Genomic DNA, 9,395 nt, shown 5'->3' with positions numbered 1-9,395 from the left:
CCTTCCGCAACGTCTTTAACACACTCTGCAAATGATGTTCATGTTCCTTCATACTCTTCGAATAGACAATTATGTCGTCAATGAACACAATTACCGACTTGTCCAACATAGGTTGGCACACTCAGTTCATAAGATCTATGAATGCCGCCGGTGCATTCGTAAGACCAAAAGGCATTACCACAAACTCAAAATGCCCATAACGCATTCGAAAAGCCGTTTTTTCGATATCTTCCTCACGAACCCGCATTTGGTGATAGCCGGATCGTAGGTCAATTTTAGAAAAATATGTTGCACCTTGGAGTTGGTCAAATAAATTGTCAATCCTAGGCAATGGATAACGATTCTTAATCGTCGCTTTGTTCAACTCCCGATAATCGATGCACATCCGCATACTACCATCGTTCTTCTCACAAATAAAACCGGGGCGCCCCATGGCGAAGCACTCGGTCGAATAAACCCCTTTTCAAGCAACTCTTGGGTTTGATTTAAGAACTCTTGCATTTCCGTTGGTGCTAAATGGTAAGGAGTTTTAGCAATGGGGGTAGCCCCTGAAACCAACTCAATGCGAAATTCAACTTGTCTTTCCGCCGGAACACCCGGTAACTCATCTGAAAAAACATCTTCAAATTCACTTACCACCAGAATTTCACGAATGGGTGGTAGCTCATCCCGAGTATCAACAACATGGGCTAGAAAAGCCATGCTACCACTAACAAGGAAACGACGTGCCCGTGCAAAGTGCATATCGGCACAAGTCTTCTTCATTTATCGCCGTGAATAATTAACTCTCCCCCACTAGGGGTCTTCACTCGAATAGATTTTTCATGGCATGCAATATCGGCTCTATTATAATCGAGCCAATCCATACCAACAACGATATCAAAATCACCCAAAGTCATCGGGATGAGATCGATTTTAAAGTTTTCGGCACCAAACACAACATTACAATTTTTACACACATCAACCACTAGCACCGTCTTGCCATCCACTATTTTTACTTCTACCGGACGACTTAACTTAGCTAACGGTCTATCAAGTTTAGACACAAATTTTGGAGACACAAACGACAAATTTGCACCGCTATCAAAGAGTATCCTTGCCGGATTAGAATTAACCATGAAAGTACCTGAGACAACTTCGTTAGATTGCTTGGCTTCCTCATTGGTCATCAAATAATTGCGATCCCTAGCCATACCCGCAGCCTTCTCTAGCCGTTTAACATTATCGTTGCACAAATCGGGACACTACGGCCTCTTGTGCCCCTCTTTATTACAACTAAAACAAAAGATTTTGTTGGAAGATGAGTTCGTACAATCACGGGCCAAGTGCCCTTGTCGACCACAATTGTAGCACATGGGTCCAAAACCCTTAGAAGCCCCCCTTTTCACACTACCGACGCTCTCGGTCACACTCTTGCTCTTCTTGTTCGAGTGGCTAGTAGCTTCAAATTTTCGTTTGCCAAAGGTGACACTCTTTCTTGGAGCAAGCGACTCAAAACCCTTAGCGATATCAAACAATTCATCAAAAGTCTTCGCCGAGTTCCTACTAATCCTTTCTTGATAGTTATCATTCAAGGTTCGGTAGAAATCTTCTTTCAACATATGATCGTTCCCGTCATACTCTGGGCAAAATTGGGTCTTTGATAAGAAAGTGGACTTGAGAGTGTTCAAATCCATTGACCCTTGCCTTAAAGTACGTAACTCGACCTTAAGCTTTGAAAGATTGGCCGAAGTTCGATACTCCTTGAAAAATTCTTCTTTAAACTCGTCCCACGTCAAAATCATAATTTGTTCTTCGCCATAAAGTCGGATTTTTGCATCCCACCGTAACTTGGCATCACCCCTCATCATGTTACTACCAAACCTCGTCTTTTTATCGGGAGGGCACTCACTAGTACGAAAGGCCCCCTCCATATCGAAGATCCATCGAGCACTCTTGAGTGGGTCTCGCTCACCTTCAAAGGTGGGAGGTTAAGCATCTTTGAAGTTTTTATAGTGGAAGTCTCGCCTTCCAGCGTTATCCTCCTTAAGAACAATCTTAACTTGTTCCTTGACTAGATTGACTACTTGTTCGTCAATCTTATCCAAGAATATCTTCTTAACATCCTATAGGAAGGCCGCATGACGCCTTTGCATAATGGCCTCAACCTTGGCCGTAAACTTGACATCCTCGCTCGTACCCCCTTCATTGTTCTCGGGTCCGTTTCTCGTCTTCATACTATAAAACGGAAAAGATTAAGCAACGAAATGAAAGGACTTAACACATATGTATATACGTATACACCACACTACCCCATCTTGCTCAACAATCATCGTACATCGCTTGTTTGACACGATTTGAACCCGTAACAATGGTTGCTAATCATTGTTACGCCAGCACATCGCATTAACTTGCTAGTACAACGTCTATCTCGCTTGATGATTGCTAACACAACACAAAACAATTAGCGCAAGGTTAGTTCACATAAACCTAAGTACTAATCAACTCCTGGTCTGACCCGTCTCCTACAAGTCCCGCATAAAGCGCATACACAAATAAATCTAAGTCTAGGCACCTATCTCAAGTCGCCTAAATCCGTTAGACCATGCTCTGATACCACTTGTAACAACCCAAACCAATAACCAACCGAACACTCGAAAGAATTTTTTTTTATTCAGAATAGTGCGCCACGCGCACCACCTCAGGGTGCGCGACGCACACAGGCCAATTTCAGTTCTGTCCGGTTTTGTCCATTTTCAAATAAAGATCTCCCACTTCCCGACATATTTAGATGAAACGCTTTTCACAACATGATATAATAGTTAAAACTCACACGATTTGATAATAAAATAAGTTTTATGAAACCGGGCCCACATATGCCGTAATACGAGTTTCATACAAAAGTTTGAGTTTCGACCACACTAATTTAAATTCCAAACGACACTATGAGCATGGTGTTTGGGGTTAAACTACCCAAATCTCGGTCGAACTCCAAAAGCTATCACATCCAAAAGCGTCCATCAACAAACAAACGGGATCTCTAATCTGTACGAATGCCCTTACCCTTGTATTCACCGGAGCCTATAAAAATATAAACAACGAGAGGGTAAGCAAAGCTTAGTGAATACAATAATTATACCCATATATATAATATACCTACTTGAAATCACTTACACATATACCGCATACACGCTAGCAATACAATTAGCATACCATCTCAAGTACAAAGCTAATAATATCCAACAAACCGCTACTAGCGTAATCAATAACATATAATCGACATAATACAATATGCTACAAAACAATACACAACCATGGTTAACCATTCTCGCGTCATGGTGCTACCGGCTCTTTGGTTCACACCATACGCATCAGTTATGATGCTACCGGCTCTTTGGTTCACATCACAACCTGAGTCATACTCGCGTTAAAGTGCTACCGGCTCTTTGGTTCACCCTCTAACAACTCATGCCGTAGTGCTACCGGCTCTTTGGTTCACAATACAACACACATACTATGACGCTACCGGCTCTTTGGTTCACATCATAGCACAAACGCACATACTATGGCACTACTGGCTCTTTGGTTCATACCATAGCATACAAATAAATACATTATATACATACGCATATAATCATTCCACTCACCTTAACGATTTGGTGACGATTTTATACTTCCGCAAGCTTCAAAGCAAAGTACATAATATAATAAGTACTTCAATCAACACACAAACTAGTTGGACTAAATACCAATAATTCACTCATGTGCATTTAATGACTTAAATGCATTAAATGCCCCATTTTCACCAAAACTGCCCACTAGGTCAATCGTTACTCTTTTGACCATTTTAAAGCTAACACACCCATTTCGGGTCATCCACTAACCCACATAATAACAATCCACTAACTCACACAAGAATCTCTCTCTCTCTCTCTCTCTAAAATTGAAGTGGAAAAAGGATAAGGTTGGTGATAATGGAGTTATGACTCACCCCAAACTGATCTGATAGCCTTTAACTCGTCCCTAAGTGAAATTACCAAAAAGCCCATCAAAAAATCTGATTAAAATAAGCAGAACCCGGCTACAGTGGACAGTGCGCCACGCGCACCAATAGGTGTGCGCTGAGCGCACCTTGCCCAGTTCAGCTTCTGACCTCAGTTTAAATACACAACGTCACCCACACTTCATGTACTCTATTTACAGCTCTGTACAATAAATATTAGGGTCTTACAAGTAAATTGAATTAAGACATAAAGTTTACTGTGTTTGATTGTGATAAATTCGATACTGTTTTTGATTGTTTCATGCCCACTGCTATATATATATATATATATATATATATATATATATATATATATATATATATATATATATATATATATATATATATATATATATATATATATATATATATATATATATATATATATATATGTTAATATTAATGATAGATACTTACATGGAAACCATAAGAATCACCAACACACACATACATACTAAACAAACCCACTTGAAACTTTTCCTTTCACTTTGTAATTCTTTTTACGGGCATCACCTTGAACACCATCAACAAACCATAACCTGCTTCCATTAGAAGGGTGCTATATTTTCTACTATTCGGTTTTTAATTATACTTCGGACATAGCCCTTAAACCACCATCGTTGGTCACCATCATAACCATCATATAAATCACCACTCCCTCTCTCTCTCAAATTGCTAACCGATAAACCACCACAAACATTCGAACCCATATTTTTATTTCTGTCGGGATTAACCAAACACGCCACTAAACAAACACCCCTTACTGTTTTTCTTTTTCATATTGTATCTACACAAAATCCACCATCAAAACCCAATTGCAACCTTTTGATTATTCATTTCTGTGTTTGAACCGGAGACAAACGAAACCCATTTAAATGATGCTGATATATATATATATATATATATATATATATATATATATATATATATATATATATATATATATATATATATATATCTTTCCTTCTTTATGCTCTGCTTGATAGTTCACAAACCCAAACGCACCACCATCGTTTTCTTCTATTTCAGCTATTTGTGGTCTGTCTCTCTTGACCCACAACCACAACCCACCTGCAAATCGCCATCCATTAAACTATTTTTGTTCCTCGCTGTTTCTATTATTCTGTTTCTTTCCAATTCTGTTAAAATTAAACGATGAAGGTGATGATGTTATGATAACAATGGTGGTGATAAAGTGAACGATATGATGATGAAGATGCTACAGTCGCGTTCCATTTTTCTATTTTTCCTTCTGTAAGTTTCGATGATGATGATAAAAAAAAGCGTATATAATAATGATTATGATCTTGATGAAATTGATAATGATCATGGATTGTGATTATATTAAATCGTATTAAGATTACGATTATGAATATGATCGATGAAGATGATGATGGAGTTGGTGAGGATGATAAACTGTCCCTTTCATATTAAATAATTAAATGTCTTAATTATCTCAGATAGAATCAATTAGAACAATGGTTTGGAGTGAGGGTGTTGAACAGGAGGTCGTGGGTTCGAAACCAGGCTACGGCGAAATTATTTTTTTTATTAATCAACAATGGAAGCTGTCAATATTGGGCCGGTTGTTGGGCTAAAATTCAAAACTTGGGCCAAAGTAATCATGGACCGAAGATGATGATGATGTTATATGACGATGAAGAAAATATAATATGTTGATGATAAAACGAATTCTTAGAGAATAAATAATAGGCGTGCGAGGTCATACATGAAATTATGAGCAGTTCAATGGTTAGGGGTGTTTCAGGTTAGCGAGAGGTCTCAGGTTCGAACCTTGTTTGAGGCATTTCTTTTTAGGAGACCTTTTTAAAGGTAGTTTCATTATTATTATTATTGTTATTATTATTATTATTGTTATTATTATTTTAGTATTATAATTATTATTAGTATTATAATTATAATTATTATTATTATTATTATTATCATAGTTATAAGTAATATCACTATTATTATTATTATTATTATTATTATTATTATTATTATTATTATTATTATTATTATTATAAGCATTATTAATGTATTTTTTATTATTAATTTTATCATTTAAGTATTGATTATTATTTTTATTATTATTATCATAAGTATTAGTATTATTTTTAGTAATATTATCATCATTATAGTTATTAATATAAATATTAGAATTATTATCATTAGTAAAATTATTATTTTTATAATTATTATTATTAGTAATATTATTATCATTATAGTTATTAATATAAATATTAGTATTATGATTATTAGTAAAACCATTATTTTTATAGTTATTATTATTAGTATTCATTATTATCAAAAGTATCATTTTTATAAAAAAATTATCATTTTTTATTATTATAACTATTATTATTATTATTATTATAGGATGAAACAACTTTGTATTTATTATTATCAATATTATTTTATCAAATAACTATTAGTTATAGAAAACCATATTTACTACATATAGCAAAACTATAATAATATTTTTATAATAAATATTAATAAATGTAATTAATTAGGTTATTAATGAAACACATAATAAAAATAACAATTAATTTACTAATAATACATAAATTTGTTCGATTACCATTATATGTGTTAATATATATTTATATATATATATATATATATATATATATATATATATATATATAAATGATATAGGTTCGTGAATATTTTTACTCCCTGCATTGTTCAGTTCCGTCGTATGCATATTTTTACTATAAAATATCGTATCGTGAGTTCATTTGCTCCCTTTTACTCTTTACATTTTTGGGACTGAGAATACCTGCGCTATTTTTACAACTGTTTTATTTAAATGCTTTTGAAATCTATAATTTTGAACTGAGAATACATGAGATACTTTTGTAAATGTTTGACGAGATAGACACAAGAAAAACATTCATCGAATGAATTATTAAGCAGACAGAAGTTTTGTGGATTATTATTGAATTAGTTGGACGTTATAATTGCCACTAATTGTTGTGAATATTTTCCCCTGATTATTATTGCTTGGTAACCTAAGAATTAGAAACGGGTATGGCCCTAATTCACGCGAATCCTAAAGGTAGCTACCGGGTTTAACACCCCCACCCAGAATGTTCACTAGACGGAAGAGCTAGTGGGCGTGGTGTTTAGTACTTCGAAGTTTATATATTATACAGACGAGATGTTCTGTTTTGGGGATATTATTGATGCGCATTATATGTTAAGGTCGGTTACCATGTTGAGCAATTAAATCAAAATGAATGTTATGTATCGAGAGAATGTTTTTTATACACAGGTTATGTGTATTATTTTTGTGCACGAGATATGTGTACGGTTATTTAAAAATAGCGAGGCAACCTACGTGGGAGAAAAGGATACGAACCTACTCTACTAAGCATTATGAAAAATGGTTTTGTACACGAGATAGGTGTACTGTATTTAAATCTTGTGGTCTATCAAAATGATAAATTTTATTGCTTATGATAAACCTATGAACTCACCAACCTTTTGGTTGACACTTGAAAGCATGTTTATTCTCATGTATGAAATAAATCTTCCGCTGTGCATTTGCTCATTTTAGAGATATTACTTGGAGTTATTCATGACATATTTCAAAAGACGCTGCATTCGAGTCGTTGAGTTCATCAAGATTATTATTAAGTCAATTAGAGTTGGATGTATTATGAAGTGGTATGCTTGCCGTCAACTTTCGATGTAAAGAAAGTTTGTCTTTTAAAAACGAATGCAATGTTTGTAAAATGTATTATATAGAGGTCAAATGCCTCGCGATGTAACCATATTTTATTGTATTCATCCTTATGGATTAGGATGGGTCGCTTCATAATACTCTATCCGGAGATAGACCCACTCACCGAATACCAGCAACTAGCTCAGATAATCTATCACTGAGCGGCTTCCTAATCCTTATCACCTGAACATAAGGCAAATTAAGTTAGTTTCTGTCTTTTAGCTCAAAACAGCGCAATACGGTAAATCAGTATTAAAAAGCGCCGTTAAAAATAATCTACTTAACACTTATGCATTTCCATAATTTACATCCTGATTATCATAAATCACGCGGGCAGCATAACGGCTAGAAAACAGCTAAATTAAACAGCACTGCAGTTCTGATATACACCCGTACGGTTGCACATGCATCCGTACGGTTGCAAGTCCATCCGTACGGTTGCATCGTGCACCCGTACGGTTACACACCCACTGCCCATTCGCACCAACACCACTGCATTCGTACAGTTGCACATGCACCCGTACGGTTGCACCACGTACCCGTACGGTTGCACCACGTACACGTACGGTTGTAGGCTGCAACCGTATGGTTGTGTTCATAGAGCAATAGGAGAAGAAACTCACGGGTTTCACACCAAAATCACTCAAATCTCGATTTCTACACGTTTTGACACTAAAATCCGCTCAAGAAACATTTATAACACATAAAAGGGACTTAAACCCCAATGGATTATACCAAAACAACATCAAAATCACAAGATTTGACTAAAAACCCCATTTTGAACCAAAACCTAATTAAAAACACAAAACCAACTGATTTGAACACGAATTCAGTTGAGATTTACCTTGATTAACACATTGAAATCACAAACAACTGATTACACGCAAAGATTCAACACAAAAACGAGATTTAAGAGATTACGGTTCTTGAATTTGTTTAAGTGTGTGTGTGAAAATGGAGAATCTGGAAGAAACATCACAAATGAGTTGGTACATGGCTTATATATGAGTTAAAACACAATACCCCATCACACACGGGTATTTACCAGTTATTTGACATCTTTCGTACTTAATTTGACTGCCCTAACGGAGTCCAAATTAAATAAACGAACCTGTTTTGTGACCCTTGTCACAAACTGGTCTTAATCAAATAATAAAATAACACTAAATATATAATTAAAATAAAAGCATAATTAGCTACACAATTATACCTAAGGTCTAAAAGGTCATCTTACTTCTAAGCCCGATCTGAGGATGTTACAAATGGCTAGATAAAACTTAGCCTCCACCGCTTCTGTGACTGTAAATACCTTTGTATCCCATATTAAAAACATACCACCTGATTTTCCTGTTTTTAGTTTTTGAATGAAATTGAAATCAGTGTCACCCCATATGAATTCCATCCATGATTCTGAAACTTCATTGCATTTTGATTCTTGGATTGCAACTACATTAGGTTTTTTCGATATTCTCAATCTTCTGAACCAACTTATTTTACTTTCTGATCTATTGTCTTTCTTAAAACCTCGAATAATGAAAGATAAAATCTTCATTAATAACCTTAAAATCGTATGCATTATGGTAGGATGAGTTATTGGGGATTTTCACCCCAACTCACCCCAAGTGTGTTGCCAAATTCTTT

Source organism: Rutidosis leptorrhynchoides, chromosome 1 (genome assembly GCF_046630445.1).
Source record: "Rutidosis leptorrhynchoides isolate AG116_Rl617_1_P2 chromosome 1, CSIRO_AGI_Rlap_v1, whole genome shotgun sequence".
Classification (NCBI taxonomy): domain Eukaryota; kingdom Viridiplantae; phylum Streptophyta; class Magnoliopsida; order Asterales; family Asteraceae; genus Rutidosis; species Rutidosis leptorrhynchoides.
Note: the sequence above shows the minus strand (reverse complement) of the source record.